The sequence below is a fragment of the Coregonus clupeaformis genome, chromosome 1 (assembly GCF_020615455.1).
Source record: "Coregonus clupeaformis isolate EN_2021a chromosome 1, ASM2061545v1, whole genome shotgun sequence".
In the NCBI taxonomy this organism is placed as follows: domain Eukaryota; kingdom Metazoa; phylum Chordata; class Actinopteri; order Salmoniformes; family Salmonidae; genus Coregonus; species Coregonus clupeaformis.
This window is the reverse complement of record NC_059192.1, coordinates 19579653-19600432: the sequence shown is the minus strand read 5'-3', so window position 1 is coordinate 19600432 and position 20780 is coordinate 19579653. Positions and strand designations below refer to the sequence as shown.

The 20780-nt window shown below is 43.0% G+C and overlaps 2 protein-coding genes across 2 annotated transcripts in view; one reads left to right on the top strand and one right to left on the bottom strand.

The window, feature by feature from the left end:
• The window catches only part of LOC121534627 (1-phosphatidylinositol 4,5-bisphosphate phosphodiesterase epsilon-1), a 77124-nt gene that overhangs the window by 43800 nt on the left and 12544 nt on the right, over positions 1-20780 (bottom strand). The gene's annotated exons all lie outside the window — the stretch shown is intronic.
• The window catches only part of LOC121534941 (protein FRA10AC1 homolog), a 73537-nt gene continuing 60904 nt past the window's right edge, over positions 8148-20780 (top strand). Inside the window, exon 1 of the transcript XR_005994716.1 lies at positions 8148-8379. The gene's annotated coding sequence lies outside the window, so the exon portion shown is untranslated. The remainder of the gene's footprint in view (positions 8380-20780) is intronic.

The window sequence follows — 20780 nt, the reverse complement described above, 5'->3', positions numbered from 1 at the left end:
TACCCCAGGGCAGCTGTCTATGTCCCAGATTTTTTTTGTTTTTACAAATTAACTGCAACTGAGTAAAGCCTGTGTGTCTATGTATGTTGATGACTCAACATTATAGACATCAGCTACCACAGCAAGTTAAATCACTGCAAAGCTTTAAAAAGAGCTGCAGTCAGTTTTAGAAATGGGTGGCAAGTAATAAGCTTGCCCTAAATATTTATAAACTAAAAGCATTGTATTTGGGACAAATCATTCACTAAACCCTAAACCTTAACAAAATCTTACAATAAATAACTGTCATGGTAAAAACATATTGATGCAAATGGTAGCTAAGATGGGGAGAAGTCTGTCCATAATAAACCACTGCTCTGCTTTCTTGACACTACCATCAACAAAACAAGTCCTACAGGCCCTAGTTTTATCGCACCTGGACTACTGCCCAGTCATATGGTCAAGTTCCACAAAGAGGGACATAGGTACTGTAGATATCTAGTGGTAGAGTAGAGGTGTAATAATGTGTTGTATGATGTACCAATGGATTTCTATTTTTTTTAATGTAATTGCCTTGTTTGGACCACATGAAGTGTGGGGATCCTTAATAAATACAAAAATACAAATACTACGGTCTATTTGCGTATAGAGGAATCCCCTTCCATGCATGTATTACATATGATCTATAAATACAGCTGGGACCCTTTTACTATTAGTATATTATTACCCCACAGCTTCTTCTTCTTCTACAGCCTCAAAATGAAGAGCAAGCTGATCAAGACTTTGGTATAAATAAGGTTTTAAAGTTAAGTGACACACTTGAACTCTAACAAATCTAATCCTGGTCATCTTAAATCCACCCAGGGTTACGTAGAATTTGGAAAGATCAGAAGAGGTCTTTATAAATGTCGTCCTTGTGATATCCAAACGCCATTTTACATCTGAAAAGGAAGTGAGCTGATGTAAAAGGACAAAAACAACAACTCGATCTTACTGGCCTCCGAGAGCATTTCATCTCACTCTGAAAACGTTTCTGTGAAACCAGCTGCCATTATTCTGCCATTACTGACCCCAGAGCGCTATTCTGCCAGGCGGTTCCAGGAAGCTAACTCTTTGCTCTTCCTCTGAACAGAATGACCCTGCTAATTTGTCCCTGCTCTTCACTAGACCTACAGTATACACATGTACTGAGGTAGCGACTTAAAAAGAAAGAGGTTTGAATGAATGGAGGACCTGAGCAGGAACGCACTTTCCAGCACAGTTATTCACTATTGCCAGACTGTAGTTTAGAGGTTGTCGTCTCTGGTGACCGACAGCATGATATAAGGGAATGGAACATTGTGCTCTCGCAGGTCAGTTCACAGACTGAAGTCAGAACAGTACTGACGACTGTTACTCCTTAGAGACAGCAAGACCTTTGGATTTTGTGAACTGCATGTTGGGTTTGAATGTATGAAGAAACTATTCAGAATTATTCATCCAGTTATGTGTTATGGTAAATGTATCTTCCAAGGGCTGAATAAATAATATTCATAACAGAAACCCTCAAATCATCAGGTATCTCATGTTTCAATATCATTAGTGCAATAGCACCCTCCTCTTGCCTTGTTAAAGCCAGAATGAAGTAGATTATTGCCACAGCAACCAGGATAAGACGACCGTCTATAATTCTTAGCAATTCAATTAGCTGGTTCTAATTTCTTCTCCTCTATTGAAGTGCCGCAGAAAATTACATAGCACAGCTTTTACAAAAATACACAGTTGTCTGAACGGTTCAAGAAAACAAGAGCAATTGGGATGGTCAGGGGCTAAAGTAGTCCCAGATCATGAGGACTTTTACTCAAGTAGTATTTTACTGGGTGACTTTCACTTTTATTTGAGTCATTTTCTATTAAGCTATCTTTATTTTTACTCAAGTATGACAAATTGGGTATTTTTTCCCCCACTACATTTTAGCTTCTTGTAAGAGAAGGGCAATTGGGATGGTCAGGGGCTACAGTAGTAGCAGATCATGAGGTCTTTATAATGTCGTCCTTGTGATATCCGAAAACGCCATTCTACATCTGAAAATGAAATGAGCTGAGGTAAAAGGACAAAAACAACAGCTCGATCTTACTGGCCTCCGAGAGCATTTCATCTCACTCTGAAAACGTTTCTGTGAAACCAGCTGCCATTATTCTGCCATTACTTGTCCTTTGTAACCGGACTTGGGTTCAAATATTATTCAAATCATTAAAATAATACATTAGCTGTGCTTGATTGAGCTTACATGTTGCAATGAAACCAATAGAAAAGTCAAAAAAGTCCAAACCTGGCACTCCAGGCAGGCCAACGCACAAGTATATGAAAGATTTCAAATAGCATTTGAACTCATGTCTGACTAACAGAAAGCCCTGATGCTGAAAGAAAAATGGCACACACAAAAAAAGTCCTGTTTACGATGAAAGAAGTCCAGAAGTCATGGACCCTGCAGTCACCAGCCCAGATAAACGTTCTGCTCATGGGATGGGTTTCCTGTCCGAAAAGTCAGTTTGCTGTTGTCAGATTTTAAAACTGGCCCCTCGGGGCCTGAAATCTACCAGCCTGCACGTTCAGTAAATTAGGCTAAAGCAGCCAGTCACAAAATTGGCCAGTTGCATTTTTTTTTATGCCTCTCGTCTGTGTCAAACGACTCTCTCTCACACAGCATATGGATTCATCTCAACCAGTTAGGAAAGAGACGTGCAGGACATTAACTTCATTTTATTTATTTAGCCAGGATAGTCCAGTCAGTAACAATTGCCACTGTTTTCCAGGGAGTCCTGGGTTCCACGACAGACAGACAGCACAAGTCCATTAACTGACACTTATTTCTCTGAGCACAACGTCTACTCTACACACACACGGAACGTGGGCCGTAGAGAGGGATTACAAAGTCTCTCTCCAGTCTGCCTGGCAACAGTCTTAGATCGCCGTCATGCCATTCTTATCTAGATCAAAGGGCAGTTAGCGAAGGGCGGCCTGCGTGAACTGTTGAGCTTTTTCCAAGTATTCCTCACTTGATACAACTGGAACATGACTACTACTCCCTCGGAATCCCTTCATACACTGTAATGCTGACAGACTCTGTAGAAGTGTTGGGAATAAAAGAGAAATGGCCCAGACAGAAGCTCATCACAGTTCATAAACACCTAAAGAGAGCTTCTCTGTCCTGCCAGTCTGAGTGTCTGGAGTCCAGAGCTGGCGTGTGTGTGTGTGTGTGGTTGTGTGGTGTGGTGTGTGTGTGTGGTGTGTGTGTGTGTGTGTGGTGTGGTGTGTGTGTGCGCGTGTGTGTGGTTGTGTGGTGTGAATAATGTGATGATGTGTGTGTGGTCACTGGGCAGAGGATCTGAACCCTGGATGGAAACCCTAACTGCCCTGTATGTGAGACTCGCCCGGCCGTGGCTCAGCAGAAGCAGACAGAGAATGGGAATGTGCCCTGTCTGATGGACACACGGCAGCTGCCTACACTACTGAGACACGTACATCCAGTCCTTATCATTCACTATCAACACACACACACACAGTCTATCAGTCAGTCACACATGAATACAACATTAGCAATATGGCCAGAAATAGGGGAGACATTTTATCATGTTTTTCGAAGAGGGGGAATTTCCCTCGATAGGCTCCTCGACTCTCAGGTTTCGTGGGAGAGCCACTATGTTTAAACACATTAAAAATGAACAGACATGGCTGACCAACTTTCACAAACAAACCTTGTATATAGCCTAACAATCTCTTTGCTTTGTGTCTTAACAGGTAGAAATCCCTCATCCATTCAATACTATACTCAACTGGCACCAGTATAGTAAACTATAGAATACATATCAATGGATTAACCCATTATCAAGGTCCAGCAGATTCTTCTACCTGGCAACCAGCCCATGAGCCATCCATTCTGGGCAGTGATTAGCAGGTACAGTGCCCCGACAGCCTGACTCAGCTGAGCCATGCATGGGACGTGGCTTCTCTGTATGACAGGAGTGACCTATCGATCCTTCCAGCATTCTGAACCCCTCTGTCCCCTGTCATGTGACCCAAACAGAACACAGCTGTCCCCAACATGTTACAATGCTGTGCTGCCTGGCTGCTTGGCATATGAGCCCCCCGTGGTGTGGAAGTGACACAAGCAGGGTGGGCTAGTGTTACGGCAAGGGAGAGTGGAGTGGGGAGGGGGAGGTGGATGTATTCTGGATCAAAGCTCAGTGTATCCGCTGAGACCAGTCACATTCACAGAGCTCCTCAGAGCATAGGACTGCTGGCTGGTATGGAATAGCACATCTCAGATTTCACCCAGATCAAATGGACGCAGGGCCGGGTCTAGCCTTTTTGGTTGGGGGGCCCTAAGCCGGATTTGGTTGGGGGGCCCCCCACCTCGCGACAAAAATGTTAGTGGCCCTCCTCTTAACAGTGCAGAGAAGAATGTACGTTTTAAAGTTCATTACCTGGAATTCTTCCCATTTTGCCTTAGGGTGGAGAGACATTTGTGCAGTTAAGCTAATTTCCTGCAATTCTACACATTTTGTAATAACATATGCCATGTTAATCTCTACTGGATGGGTGTCCCGTGAACGTGACAGTTGTTGCTCACTATGCATAATGTGACTACAACTACGTTGTAAACAACAGCCAATTTTCCGGGACAAATACGTGTCTTATATGGGCAGAAAGCTTAAATTATTGTTAATTTACATTTACGTCATTTAGCAGACGCTCTTATCCAGAGCGACTTACAAATAGGTGCATTCACCTTATAGCCAGTGGGATAACCACTTTACAATGTTTTTTTTTTTTTTTAAGTTAATCTAACTGCAGTGTCCAATTTACAGTAGCTATTACAGCAAAACAAATACCATGCTATTGTTTGAGGATAGTGCACAACAACAAAACACTTATCACGGCGACAGGTTTGATACATTCACATCTGAAGGTAAATAATGTACTTGCATTCAGTAAACTTGCTCTGATTTGTCATCCTGAGGGTCCAGAGAAAAATAATATAGCGTAGTTTTGTTTGATAAAATGAATTTTTATATCCTAACACGATCCATATTGCATGCACGATCCATGTTGTATTCCTACTCATTCAACTTGCAAAGAAAGAAATCTGTGAAAATCGAAAGCTAAACCTTGTTTCAGCCAGTCAAATTAGATTCCTATTTATTCCTCACACTCCAGAAGGTAACCAACCTTTCCTTTATCATTTTAGCCACGACATTACGCGCCGATGAGACTGGCGGTGTTCACTTGATTGACTGTATCTTGGTCCAATAACCACCTATCATTTGAAACATTGCTAGCTAGATCGCCAATGAGCTGGGCTTTACAGGAGTATGAGATGGTCCTTTGAGGAAAAGCCTGTGTATTCAGCACCCGCGCAACGCGGTTTCGTGTCCATTGGCAATCTAAACAAGGAAGTGGCACATCACGTTACGCACAGCTCGATTTAGTAAACAACGTTTTCTGCAAATTTAGAAAGTACAATATGGCTACTATTACTGGAAAAGCTAAATCAAAGTCCAGGTATACAGATTTGGACGAGATTATAGCAGAAATCGACCGGGAAAGTGTCACAGAACCAGTAGATGAGGACTTAGTGAATATAGTTTAGACTCAACAGGTGAATATATGTTTTTGGAAGGAGAGGACGCCACTTTAGACTGGTAAGTGAAATATGGTTTTTCTACTCATGCTAATGCAGTTTTTTGAATGGTTGCATATTATTCATTTGAGAGAGTGAGATTAAAAATATATATATATATACACACACACACACACACAGTGGGGAGAACAAGTATTTGATACACTGCCGATTTTGCAGGTTTTCCTACTTACAAAGCATGTAGAGGTCTGTAATTTTTTATTATAGGTACACTTCAACTGTGAGAGACGGAATCTAAAACAAAAATCCAGAAAATAACATTGTATGATTTTTAAGTAATTAATTTGCATTTTATTGCATGACATAAGTATTTGATCACCAACCAACCAGTAAGAATTCCAGCTCTCACAGACCTGTTAGTTTTTCTTTAAGAAGCCCTCCTGTTCTCCACTCATTACCTGTATAATACTTGTTCTCCCCACTGTGTGTGTGTGTGTGTGTGTGTGTGTGTGTGTGTGTGTGTATATATATATATATATATATATATATAATAATCACTTATGAAATATGTGTATGACTAGCAAACAAGGCACTCGAAAACCACAGCAAGTCAAAGTAAACATAAAATACAAAAACGGCTATACATTGTGGGTAAATATATATATATATATAAATAAAAAGCCAGTGGGGGCTGGTGACGGGAGGACGGCCCACAACAATGGCAGGAATGGCCGGAAACCATGTGCTTGATACCATTCGACTGACCCCACCCCGGCCACCACTACGAGCCGTCCTCCCCTCACCAGCCTTATTTACCATTGGTACACACACTTCACCACAGTGATTATGTTCCCCCTACTCTATATAATATATGTTTACAGATATGTGTTGTTTATTTGATGTATTGGTGCAGGGCTCATCCGTAAAAGTATTCCAGTCCGACCCCTGCTGCTGTCTCTGGCTCCACACCTACCCCCGCCAGGCCATCTAGAGGTGTGAAGAGGCCAGCCCAGAAGATGTGGAGCCACTTCCACAAACATTTAGACCGAAAAGGCAGCCAGGACCTCAGCTGGACATGACTGGAAAATACAACCCCCTTCATCTGCCAAAATACATAACTGCTGACATGAATGTGCCTCAGGGTCAAAAGAGCACAGCAGGGAGGCGTCGTTGTATTTATTATGGATCCCCATTAGCTGCTGCCAAGGCAGCAGCTACTCTTCCTGCAGTCCAGCAAAATTAAGGACGTTTATACCATTTAAAAAAACATTACAATACATTCCCAGATTTCACAACACACCGTGTGCCCTCTGGCCCCTACTCCACCACTACCACATATCTACAGTACAATATCCATGTGTACGTGTGTGTATAGTACGTATGTTATCGTGTGTTTGTATGCATGTGTCTGTGCCTGTTTGGAAGGTGTATGAATGGGGGAGCTACATAACATTTAGTATGAAGTCACCCCCCCTACCTTGTCATAACAACTGATTGGCTCAAACGCATTAAGGAGGAAAGAAATTCCACAAATTAACGTTTAAGAAGGCACACCTGTTAATTGAAATGCATTCCAGGTGACTACCTCATGAAGCTGGTTGAGAGAATGCCAAGAGTGTGCAAAGCTGTCATCAAGGCAAAGGGTGGCTACTTTGAGGAATCAAATATAACATATTTTGATTTGTTTAACACTTTTTTTGGTTACTACATGATTCCATATATGTTATTTCATAGTTTTGATGTCTTCACTATTATTCTACAATGTAGAAAATAGTAAAAATAAAAACCATGGAATGAGTAGGTGTGTCCAAACTTTTGACTGGTACTGTATATATATTAATTTTATTGGGTCGGGGGCCCTAAGCAACTGCTTAGCAGTATTCTAGAATATTGGACCATTGGCTTTCATACTTGAATCCTCAGCGCGGCTCAAGCAATTTCTCCAACTGTCAACACATTCAAATTAATAAAGGACGCATATGAGGAGCCATGCTGGTTGGGAGTTTTGGGGAGGTGCGCGTTCAAGCTGTGAGTCCCCCGCGGACGGTGGTCTCAGAGCCGCCTAGCTATGTCCCAATAGGACGCCGGACTATCACATCTCAGCGTCTGTGGACTATTACACTTAAGGTCTATTTTTTCCCTGTTTAAGAAAGCGAAACATTGTGGAGGAGGGTTAGAGTGAGACAGGGTTAATGTGCTGTGCCTGTTACTCTGGTGAGGTCACTGGGAGAGATGTCATACATACTTAAAGCTGTAAGACTGTCACAATGTTAAGAGGCCTCGTAAAAAACACTGACTTTTGATATGTAAAACTTGAGCCAAAAAAGCTATAAAAAAAAAAAGAGGCAATAAAACCCTTTGAGAAAAGGATCCGTCAGGATCCAGTCAGGCAGATACGTCCCAGCTAACTCTTTAAGGAAGGGTTAAAAGAGACAGCGCCTCACGTGTATGCTCCCGTATCAGCTGACAGGGTATTCATGACATCCCTTGCAGACCAGACCACCCTGCACCGTACTGCAGCTACAGTCTCTCAGCATAAAGACAGTCGACCAAGCCGTCCATCCAGACAGTGTAAACCAGACGATCCAGAGACGTAAACACAGAAGGTCATTCTCCTACTGTAGCTGTAAGAACATGAGGACAATCTGAGAGAACACCGGGCACTCCTCCACTCTAGTCAAAGTCAATAACTGACAAGCCTGTTTTGTAATGTCTTTCAAGCAGCAGAGAGACTCTCCCAAACTCCTGTCCCCCCACTCTTCCTGTGTCTTCACAAGGTAATGTTTGTCTTTCCATAACTGGATGTCTGGACTATTTCAGCGTTGACTAAATATTTTGTGTCCAGGCCAGGCCTTGTCCTCTTACCCAGGATAGGAGCGCTGGCTTGGCCCTATCGAAAGCAGCAATTAATGCTGTTTAGAGAGGCTGATATCGGAATACCTTTCCTGATAAAGGAATGATGTACTTATCAAAACAGAACTAGGTTATGTAAAAGGCTCAGGGAAAGATCCAGGAGAATGTTCTGTATTGGCTCCTGGAAACCAAACGGAAACTATGAGCATGAAAAACGTGCACTGCGCTTATCCTCTAGGCCTAAATCATATTGTCCAGTTCTGCAATCTAGTGGCAGTTTTCCAATCCTGTTCTAGATCCATCCAGCTTAACGTCATGGAACAACATGTAGACTAACTTAAGTGGGAGACGTAGCTTCAGCATCTTTGTCATGGCTGTAGGTTACTCACTGCACTGTGAGTAACTGCCCCGTGTAGCTCAGTTGGTAGAGCATGGCGCTTGCAACGCCAGGGTTGTGGGTTCGTTTCCCACGGGGGGCCAGTATGAAAATGTATGCTCTCACTAACTGTAAGTCGCTCTGGTTAAGAGCATCTGCTAAATGACTAAAATGTAAAAATGTGTCTAGCGGTTCTGGAATATTCTGTACGGTTTGCCTTAGTCTGAGACACAGGAAGAGCTAGTCAGCGACTGCACTTAGCACCCAATCTACACATCGCATTCTGCAGCTCTGACAATACTGGAAATCGTTCCCACAATTCAAGAGGTCCTCAGAGGGCCTGTAAATCTGTTCGATGAACACTCTCTAACAACAATTGCTGATAGTCTGACCTAGCAACTCCATTATCCTTCAGAAAGTTCAACAAACTACGACATGGTACTTCTTTGAACTTATTTTCTCGCACTCTTTTTTCTTGAACTCAGAAGGCAGGCAAAAACTCTAACTGAACTCAGAAGACAAAGAAACACCCAACAGTCTGTAGAACATATAAGAGGCCTATACTTACATACAAATCAGCCCCCCACTTATGTGTGAAACACAAGATCCAGATTTTCCAGTGACAACAAAATGATTATGAAAAAGCAAATGATATCCAGTCTATGCACAGGCCTCAGTATATGAGTGATCTAGAATGTTTGCCAGGCCAGTACTGATGGACCTGCAGCTTTTTTAATCTAGGCGAAGGAGAGGCTCGATGGCAGAGATGCTGTCTGTGGGCTCTGAGACTGGCCTGCTGTGGGGAGGAAGGAAGGAGAGGGGAAGGAGGAGAGGAGAAGGGGAAGGACGGAAGGAGAGGGGAAAGAGGGGAGGACTCCGATCATAGTCTCCCATTGAATTTCACATGGAGCTGTTTTTAACCAATGCAGGGGCAGACCCTCCCCTCCCAACACCATTGTACACGTTTTAACAAGCTTTGGCTTAATTGATGTGCACATGTTGAGAGGAGAGAGGGAGAGAGAGCAGCTACTGTTCATAACCCCAAATAAAGCGCATGAGAAACCTTAACTATGTTCAGGTGTAGCGTAACATTGACTAACAACAGTGTGTGTTGAATCTCACAGCATTGAGAGAACTGTAGGAGAGAGAGAGGAGGCCAGTTCCCTCCAGAGTGCAGAGGCAACCTGGAACCCATTACCAGCGGCTCCTAGCACCACGCTCTCTCATCAACCGGTTCTCATGATGTCATACATCTAGCTGTTACATTTCGCATACTTACCGTATTCCAGGTATACAGTAGGCTACTTGTGATTTCTTAAAAAGTCCATAGTGTACAACAGAAAGTAAACTTTCAATACAGTAAGGTTTAGTACTTTGAAGGTTCTAGTCTGCTATCTTGTCCTTTTAAATGCCACATTACACCGTACGTAACAGTGATTACCTCAAAAAGTCTGTTTGGAAAGAAAAGCGGTTTTCAAATCCCCCTGAAAACTCACAAGCATCTGACAGACCTAATAGATTACAGTTAAAGTTACAGCATCAGTAATGTGTCTACTTACTTACGGTGACTCAGGCTGTCAATGAAGAATGCAGAGGAGAAAACCAGACCATAAAAACAAACTGATGTAAAATCCTTCCTAGTCAATGAGGAGATTCCAGATTAAAAAGAAAAAAAAGGAGAGAGAGAGAGAGAGAGAGAAGGAAGGAGCAACCGCTCACTGAGCTTTGCCTTTGGGAGGGATGAGGGCACCCCTTATTTGGCAATGACTAGCCCGTCAAAAATGAGAGGTAATGAGAAAAATCTTATCAGAAATTGAAGAGCTGATTTTAAAACAGATTGTGACAGAGGGGTCGGAATTACACGAGTTTCCCATTCAAAATCGATTGTACGATAGTAGTCTGATTAATGCAAGAACATGATTTCAGAGGTCCTGTAATAAGGTCTCTGTTTTTCTATGAGGAGAAATGATGTATGCTTCAAGTCGACCGTGGTGCCTTGCTTCATGCAGGGACATGATTCAGAAAAGGCCTAATTGTAAAGTAATCAAGAATTTCCGCAAGGAGATCAATTCTAAATGTTTTAGGTGGTCAAGATAAAATGTAAAAAATCTCTGACGAAGGCCAAGAGGCCGATACGGAAGCTTCAATAAACAAGTGATACTAGCAAGAGCAGTGTGCGCATTTCTTCTAAGTCATCCCTCTCTGTTGCCATGCACCTGCAACAAGATACACTACATGACCAAAAGTGTGTGAACACCTGCTCGTCGAACATCTCATTACAAAATGATGGGTATTAATATGGAGTTGGTCCCCCCCTTTGCTGCTATAACAGCCTCCACTCTTCTGGGAAGGCTTTCCACTAGATGTTGGAACATTGCTGCGGGGACCTGCTTCCATTCAGCCACAAAAGCATTAGTGAGGTCGGGCACTGATGATGGGCGATTAGGCCTGGCTCACAGTCGGTGTTCCAATTCATTGCAAAGGTGTGCGATGGGGTTGAGGTCAGGGCTCTGTGGAGGCCAGTCAAGTTCTTCCACACCGATCGTGACAAACCATTTCTGTATGGACCTTGCTTTGTGCACTGTAGCATTGTCATGCTGAAACAGGAAAGGGCCTGTTGCCACAAAGTTGGAAGCACAGAATCGTCTAGAATGTCATTGTATGCTGTAGCGTTAAGATATCCCTTCACTGGAACTAAGGGCCCTAGACCGAACCACGAAAAACAGCCCCAGACCATTATTCCTCCACCAAACTTTACAGTTGGCACTACGCATTGGGGCAGGTAGCGTTCTCCTGGCATCCGCCAAAACCAGATTCGTCTGTTGGACTGCCAGATGGTGAAGCATGATTTATCACTCTACAGAACGTGTTTCCACTGCTCAGCGAGATTTACACCACTCTAGCCGACAATTGGCATTGCGCATGGTGATCTTACGCTTGTGTGCAGCTGCTCGGCCATGGAAACCCATTTCATGAAGCTCCCAACGAACAGTTCTTGTACTGACGTTGCTTCCAGAGGCAGTTTGGAACTCAGTAGTGAGTGTTGCAACCGAGGACAGACGATTTTTACGCACTACGCTCTTCAGCACTCGGCGGTCCCGTTCTGTGAGCGGCTGAGCCGTTGTTGCACCTAGACGTTTCCACTTCACAATAACAGCACTTACAGTTCTAGCAGGGAAGAATGTAACGAACTTTCTTGTTGGAAAGGCGGTATCCTATGACGTTGTCACGTTGAAAGTCAATGAGCTATTCAGTAAGGCCATTCTACTGCCAATGTTTGTCTATGGATATTGCATGGCTGTGTGCTCGATTTTATACACCTTTCAGCAACGGGTGTGGCTGAAATAGCCGAATACACTAATTTGAAGGGGTGTCCACATACCTTTGTATATATTGTGTAGCTCAAATTTTTTAAAACAAAAACAAAATGGGTTCCACCAGTTTGTTTTTGATCTTTGCATTAAAAACAACCTTGTGAAACTTGCAAAGCTGAACGCTAATGATGTATTTTACTTATAACACAGATGTGGGGAATATGCTTTATTTTTCTAGCTGACCACTTAGCCTGGGGAATAGTTATGTCTGCCCTATGACAAAAACCTCTGCTCTATTTCGCCTTCATGTTAACAGATGAGCACTGATGTTGGAGATTCACCTTCCTGAAAAATCACAGGGATAAGCACTTGGCACAAACTTAACAGATTATTTACAGTAGTGTTTCTCTTTTCAATGTTTATTTAGTAACCTAATTGGTATGTCTAATTAGTCTGATGAAATCAGGTCTCTGATCATTCCTGTGTGGGCCAATCAGCTCTCCACCCCTGCAATGGCTGCCCACTTAAGTCCCCTGGGACCGTAGGGCGCTGATGAGCATGTCACCCTGGGATGTCAGGCCACTTGATCCTGCTCATTAGCCAGCTCCGCCCGCCGTTGCCATGAGAACCTCTTAGAAAAAGACCCTTAAGTATTTCAGCTTTCTTTCTGTTGAAAAGCTTTCTGCCACCTCGTGCACACTGCAACACACAATGTCCACTCTAAGCCCTTACGTTTCAGCTTTCCTGTTAAAACGACATTCAGAATTTAAAATACTAACCCTGATCCCAAATGAACATATTGCCATGTTTTTCCACTTGTGTTTGTGTCTTGCAACCTCTTATCACTCACTACCTGTGTGTCAGGAGTGGAACACAGACTTACCACAGACCCTTATTCAATCCATTTCATTCAAGTGGGAGAATTAATCCATTCCATGCCTTGTGAGCATCAAAGTGATCCCATGAACAAAGGACTCACAGCCTTGGACCCTTGCTTTACACATCCAGGCCTTTGATCAATACTTTGTCAAATTAAATGCACTGCAGTAATTCAATTAGGTACAACACGCTTCAACACGATGAACACTTCCCTTCATATGGTGACGACAGATGCTATTCATGTTATCGTTTTGGGGGGGGGGTATGCCTTTAGCTTCCATGGAGCGAGTGCGACAGAGGTTCTGGCTCAGATGATAAGTACTGCCACCATGTGGTGAGTCATGGAAGTACGGTAACAGACAAGATCACAACGTGTTTACACAGGCAGCCCAATTCTGGACTTTCTCCCACAGATCAGATCTTTTTTCAGAGCTGATCTGATTGGTCAAAAGACCAAATAGTGAAAAAAATATCAGTATTGGGCTGCCGGTCTAAACAATGTTGAATGAAATTTGCTGATCAAATTAACTGATAAAGTAGGAGGAAACGGTATCAGGGTGAGACCATACTTACACTATAAAGCCTCACCCTGACTGTGTTCACTGTTCACACACAGGGACACATACCACTTTGATCCAGGCCAAGGAATGACAGGAAATAGCTGATACCAAACCAGACATCCCGATTGCATAACGACCAAGAAATGTGGCTTGGGACCAGTTCTTTAGCAATCAAATGCCAACAATACTTAAGAAGGCTTCCAAAAATACTGCCTGTGGTCACCAGATGGCACTCAAATAGCAGCCATGCTGCAGGCCTATCGGGATATGAGAACGCACTTTCCACAGCCCTGTGCTCATGTAAACAATCAACAAGTACTGAATTAAATTTACTGAACAGATGATAACCAAATAACCTGTAGAATTGCACCATCTCTGTAGTAAAAACAGATTGTACTGGTGGGAGTTTGTTATCTTGCCTACAGAATGTCACATGTGAATGATGAACAATAGCAAAGCTCTACTCTAGGGAGGCTACAGTTCATGAGAGGTTTGTCATGGCTCTATATCAAAGACACTGGCCAGGGATACACACCCGAAAGTCCTCTGCTTACATAGGTTCAGTTTGCTCCTAGCAGGACTCGGCTAGGCGAAGCGAACGTCTGTGCTCGCGTCCGCCTTCACTTGAAAAACAAGATTTTAAAAAAATATTTAAAGGTTGTTTGTCCCTCGAGCCACTGTAGCAACAACATAACCAGTACACATCCTCAAAAAAGCCTGAAATAATCTAAGATGAATCAAGAAATATGTAATTAATGGACTTTTTTTTTTACAGATGTGGTCTTAGTCGCGCAATTTTGCATTAGCTAAGACGTTTAGTGCAGTACTTCTCAAGTGAAAACATTTCCATGAAAACTAGTAGTGCGCTGCAGACAGTAGGGCCTAACTGCTGCGTCACCATCTCGCTCGTTGGTCCCAATGACAGGAAACACTTCATTGAAGAATCCTGTCCATAGTTCCCACCCCTACCGTTGTGTGCGCGCTAACAGCCGAAAAAAATATATAGAAATCATCAGCTAGCCACAGTCTCTGGGGACGTGAGTGGGCCGCCATTGCAGGGGTGGAGAGATGATTGGCCAACACACTCATTAGCAGAGACCTAATTTGCTCACAGACTAATTAGAGAACTAAATGAACATAAAATAGATAAAAACACTGACTTCGTGCTGATCCCTGTGATTTTCCGGAAGGTGTATCTCTAACATCAGTGTTTTTATAACAGCTAAAAACAGCATCATTATAAACTGTTTCCACTGGGAAGCATGGGACAGGCTTTAGTCAGTAGCATAAAAACCAATATGTCTCCAGCCTAGAAGAATATTGGTTGTTTACCCTCAATGTGAAGCACACAGACACAGGTCTCCTCAGGGGGCCAAAACACTCCACAGGACATGACAAGAGGGATGATCTCTCTGGACCTCTGCCATTTTCCCACAGTAGAGAGATGATGGGGGGCATATCTGTATTGTATTCACACATTATCTTAGTGCAATACATCATGGGGCCTCTATGAAGATGTGTTTTTAGGACGTAGGGATGTTTCCTAAATCAGAGTCAATGGCAGAGTAAAGAAAAGGATGTTGTCATGATCACAGTTCAAATCAATTCATTTTAACCAGCCAATAGACTACAGGACATCATTGACTAGCTCAATCAATAGATAGACAATTATGCACTGCGTATTTCTCTTACAGATAGGCTAGCTGAGTGTCATTCCTTAACACAAAGCATCTGGACATCCCAGAGAAACAGAAGATTCCTCACAATGATTACATGTTTACTCCTCAGCCTGTTCTGTGTAGGAGAGCATCTGGGCAAACAGAACAGTGTAACACTCCCCTAATCTCTGCTTAAGCTGCATCACCCAACTGGGACAAAAACACGCCGCCTCGGCACATTCCACTGAAACGGCGCAACACACACCCCATGGAGCAGGGAGAGAATGGAGAATGGCTCTGCAACCTGCCTCTATACGTAGCTAGTCAGCAGCCTAGAGATGGTCCGAGGCCTCCCTGTAATGAAGGCTAATTACAAAGAAGTCCTATTGGAGTTTCCTCTGTGTGTGTGTGTCCATTTCTGCTGGGGAGGTGCTGGGCTGTGGCGTTCACATGCTTTTGTACATATAGTGTACCTTATCAGGATCAGAAAACCAGTCAGTATCTTGTGTGACCACAATTTTCCACATGCAGTGCGACACATTTCCTTCGCATAGAGTTGATCAAGCTGTTGATTGTGGCCTGTGGAATGTTGTCAGACTCCTCTTCGATGGCTGTGCGAAGTTGCTGGATATTGGCGGGAACTGGAACACGCTGTCGTACGCATCGATCCAGAGCATCCCCAACTTGCTCAAATGGCTGACATGTGTAAATGTGATATTTCATTATTTATTTTTTGCAAACATTTCTAAAAACCTGTTTTTGCTTTGTCATTATGGGGTATTGTATGTAGATGGAACAATTTAATCAATTTTAGAGTAAGGCTGTAACGTAACAAAAAGTTGAAAAAAGTCAAGGTGTCTGAATACTTTCCGAAGGCACTGTGTGTGTGTATAAGCTCTAATGTGCGAATGGGTGTTTTTAATTAATGCTTTGGTAGTTTTAAAATTACCTTAGAAAGCATTACCCATTTCTTTGTGTTAGGCTTTGAAACAACGACCATGTTTTACACTCCGTTTCAACCTGCTGTTGAACTTCTTTCTTCAAATTGATCACAGTGAGCGGAGTTTTAAAAGCACTAAACTGTTTTGACGATAAGTGTTTGATTTTCAATCGCATTTGCATTGATGTCAGAGTGGTTAGAGGGACAATAGAGCCCTGAGCACCAGGCCATTAGGACCTGATGGTCATTAGTAAGTTAGGTACTACCAAAGCATGTCCAGAGTGCTTAACAGGACATTACCGTGACTAAACGGTCATGTGGAATTTTACTGCGGTCATGACTTATTACCGGTGTGGTGGTAATAAGGTCACTGCCACAGCCCTAGCTGACACAACTAACAACCATAAAACATCTTATTAATTTCCTGGTATTTAATAGTCTTGAGCTAATCACAGTTGGTCAAACAGCAGCCTTCTATGATTGTTTATTCAAGGATTAGGTATCTGGAAGCAGGAAGTTGTCTAAACTTACCCTTCTTTAGAACAGCACCTGCCCCTGTTGGCTCTTCTATGTAAACCATTTATCTTTTTTAAAAAGGCCGCCTTCTTATCTAACCTAACCAACCAACCAACCAGTAGCTACTAGCTAGCAGCTGCCAGCTACATAACGGAAACATTCAACTGTGTGTATCCACAGAGCCGATACTACCGAATCATATCCCTGTTATTTCTTACTAAGAGTAACTAGAGAAAGCCATGGAGGCCTGGGCAAACAATTACAGGAGCAGATTTTAGCCACTTCCCCTCTCTCTTTTCTCGGTCTCGAAAGGCTCTGTGACTGAGAAGCCTGGTCAGTGACATTGGTGAGCTGGTGAGTGTTCTTATCAGCCAATCATGTCATTCTATTCTCTTGACAGGGCCTGTGGTAGCCATCTACCACACAGACAGGAAGTGATGCGGACATGAGGGTTATTGAAGACTGTCGTTTTTGTTATTTAAAACTGCAGACTTGGTTCCTGTAGTTAAAAAATAAAATTGTGTGTAATTATCACGTTCATGTCAAAGTTCAGATTTCAATATATTAGTCATAGGCTGTTGGAAATCCCCCTCAATACAATGTACTGAAAACTGCTAAGCTTATCAGTTCATTCAAATACAACATTTAACAGCTGTGTGCTATCTATTTGTCTAGGTTCCTTTTTTGCGGGGAATGTTTCACTCCCCCTGTAATTCCCTTGGCAAATATAATTTTGTAGTATTCTATAGAATACTATACTCCAAACTGTAGTATCCCTCGATCATGTGTAGTGCACTTACTATAGAATTATTATTATTCACAAAAAAACACTGTAGTAAATACTACAGTAATGTCCACCAAAACACTTTTGTAACTATAGTAAATACTACAGTATTTAATTTGCATATACCCTGCCCATTACCCAATTTGTGCCACCCACACGTGAGAAACCTACATGTCAAGTATAGACCATATATTGTGTACAGGTTATAGAAAAGAGCAGAAGCGCTCAACTCTCTGTTCATCTTTCCTTCCTTCCTACAGGTTATTTTAGTAGTTCTCCAGGTTTCCTCAAGGAGAAAGCCTCCACTTCCATGTCAAAGATAATACAAAAACAAAATCAGTACAGTAAATACTACAGTAATGTCAGCAAATTCACTACTGTAAATACTACAATCTGAAAAAACCTGACATTAATTATAGTATATGCTATATTTATTTTACTAAAGTATACTATAGTTAACTGTAAATACAACAGTAAATACTACAGTATACTACAATCTGAAAAAAATGACATTAATTACTATAGTATATACTACAGTTCTTTCACTAAAGTATTTATACAATAGTTAACAGGAAACAGTAAAGTCTGCAAAAACACTACAGTGAATACTACAATATTTATACCATAGTATTTTTTTATATGGGCTTCGCAGCAAACATACACTGCTCAAAAAAATAAAAGGGAACACTTAAACAACACAATGTAACTCCAAGTCAATCACACTTCTGTGAAATCAAGCTGTCCACTTAGGAAGCAACACTGATTGACAATACATTTCACATGCTGTTGTGCAAATGGAATAGACAACAGGTGGAAATTATAGGCTATTAGCAAGACACCCCCAATAAAGGACTGGTTTTGCAGGTGGTGACCACAGACCACTTCTCAGTTCCTATGCTTCCTGGCTGATGTTTTGGTCACTTTTGAATGCTGGCGGTGCTCTCACTCTAGTGGTAGCATGAGACGGAGTCTACAACCCACACAAGTGGCTCAGGTAGTGCAGCTCATCCAGGATGGCACATCAATGCGAGCCGTGGCAAGAAGGTTTGCTGTGTCTGTCAGCGTAGTGTCCAGATCATGGAGGCGCTACCAGGAGACAGGCCAGTACATCAGGAGACGTGGAGGAGGCCGTAGGAGGGCAACAACGCAGCAGCAGGACTGCTACCTCCACCTTTGTGCAAGGAGGAGCAGGAGGAGCACTGCCAGAGCCCTGCAAAATGACCTCCAGCAGGCCACAAATGTGCATGTGTTTGCTCAAACGGTCAGAAACAGACTCCATGAGGGTGGTATGAGGGCCCGACGTCCACAGGTGGGGGTTGTGCTTACAGCCCAACACCGTGCAGGACGTTTGGCATTTGCCAGAGAACACCAAGATTGGCAAATTCGCCACTGGCGCCCTGTGCTCTTCACAGATGAAAGCAGGTTCACACTGAGCACGTGACAGAGTCTGGAGACGCCGTGGAGAACGTTCTGCTGCCTGCAACATCCTCCAGCATGACCGGTTTGGCGGTGGGTCAGTCATGGTGTGGGGTGGCATTTCTTTGGGGGGCCGCACAGCCCTCCATGTGCTCGCCAGAGGTAGCCTGACTGCCATTAGGTACTGAGATGAGATCCTCAGACCCCTTGTGAGGCCATATGCTGGTGCGGTTGGCCCTGGGTTCCTCCTAATGCAAGACAATGCTAGACCTCATGTGGCTGGAGTGTGTCAGCAGTTCCTGCAAGAGGAAGGCATTGATGCTATGGACTGGCCCGCCCATTCCCCAGACCTGAATCCAATTGAGCACATCTGGGACATCATGTCTCGCTCCATCCACCAACGCCACATTGCACCACAGACTGTCCAGGAGTTGGCGGATGCTTTAGTCCAGGTCTGGGAGGAGATCCCTCAGGAGACCATCCGCCACCTCATCAGGAGCATGCCCAGGCGTTGTAGGGAGGTCATACAGGCACGTGGAGGCCACACACACTACTGAGCCTCATTTTGACTTGTTTTAAGGACATTACATCAAAGTTGGATCAGCCTGTAGTGTGGTTTTCCACTTTAATTTTGAGGGTGACTCCAAATCCAGACCTCCATGGGTTGATACATTTGATTTCCATTGATCATTTGTGTGATTTTGTTGTCAGCACATTCAACTATGTAAAGAAAAAAGTATTTAATAAGATTATTTCATTCATTCAGATCTAGGATGTGTTATTTTAGTGTTCCCTTTATTTTTTTTGAGCAGTGTATGTTCAACTTACTGTAGCTTCATCCCAGTCTTATGCAAACCCCTTAGGATGACGTGTACTCCCACACTGGCCAATGTAAATTGGGTCTCACTTGGGAGAACTATCCCCAAAGATTACACAAGCCAGTGGGTCATGGAGCATGAAGAGGTCAGTTGAAGTTTGCATTTCCGTTCCATCAAGATGTATTTGCACCAGTGCTAATTGGAAAAAAGCATTTTTACAGGCTACTTTCCGGGAAGCAACCAACTCTTCTCGCCATTCCCTCTGGCCACTAGTAAAACATCTGTTGCCAGGAGGCTATACAAGTGCAAACTTACAAAGAGACGATGAGTGTTGATATGAAAAACTGCTTTGGGGGAAATTAAAGGATTTGGTCCAGTCTAATTGGTAGGGTCCTTAAGAGCAAACAATAAAAAGGCACCATCTTAAGGATGTTTGATCCTGAGGGCAGGTGAGCTGGGAGTGTTTTTTTTACAGGTAAACACACTCATGGTGACGAATTACAGACCTGCTCTCTGACCACGTCAGAGAAGCAAATAAAAGCTACTGAGGAGGTCTCGTTTGAATAAAGTCAACATGGAAACGTGCAAGTAACCAATAAAGTTTGCATGGGAGGTTGATATCTTGTCAATTTGCAAATGGACATTAAAACTTGCTACAAAGATGAGCTACCAACAAACTAGCTTGCTGCCTAACTCAACAATTGTTAACTTACTAGCCCAGCTATATTGCACTAAACACAGAAAGACTTCCCTTACTCTCTGAGTTCACTACTCCAACGCTGCCCTGCTAAGATCCCTTTACTATATAATCCTGTGTGCCTTGGCTCACCTCACCTCATTTGCTGTGGAAATAAACACAGGAACACTGGACACCTTGGAATTCCTCACAGAAAACTCCACTTCATTATCGTATAGTCAGAAACTCAAGTGGGGGCTGGGGGTGGGCATAAGAATCAGTGACCATTCTGTTTGGTTCCTATGGTAACGCCATAGGAATAGTGCAGATGGTGTTTTGACAGGCGCCCTGACTATTACCCTTTTCAATGGCCTCATTATTAGCCAAG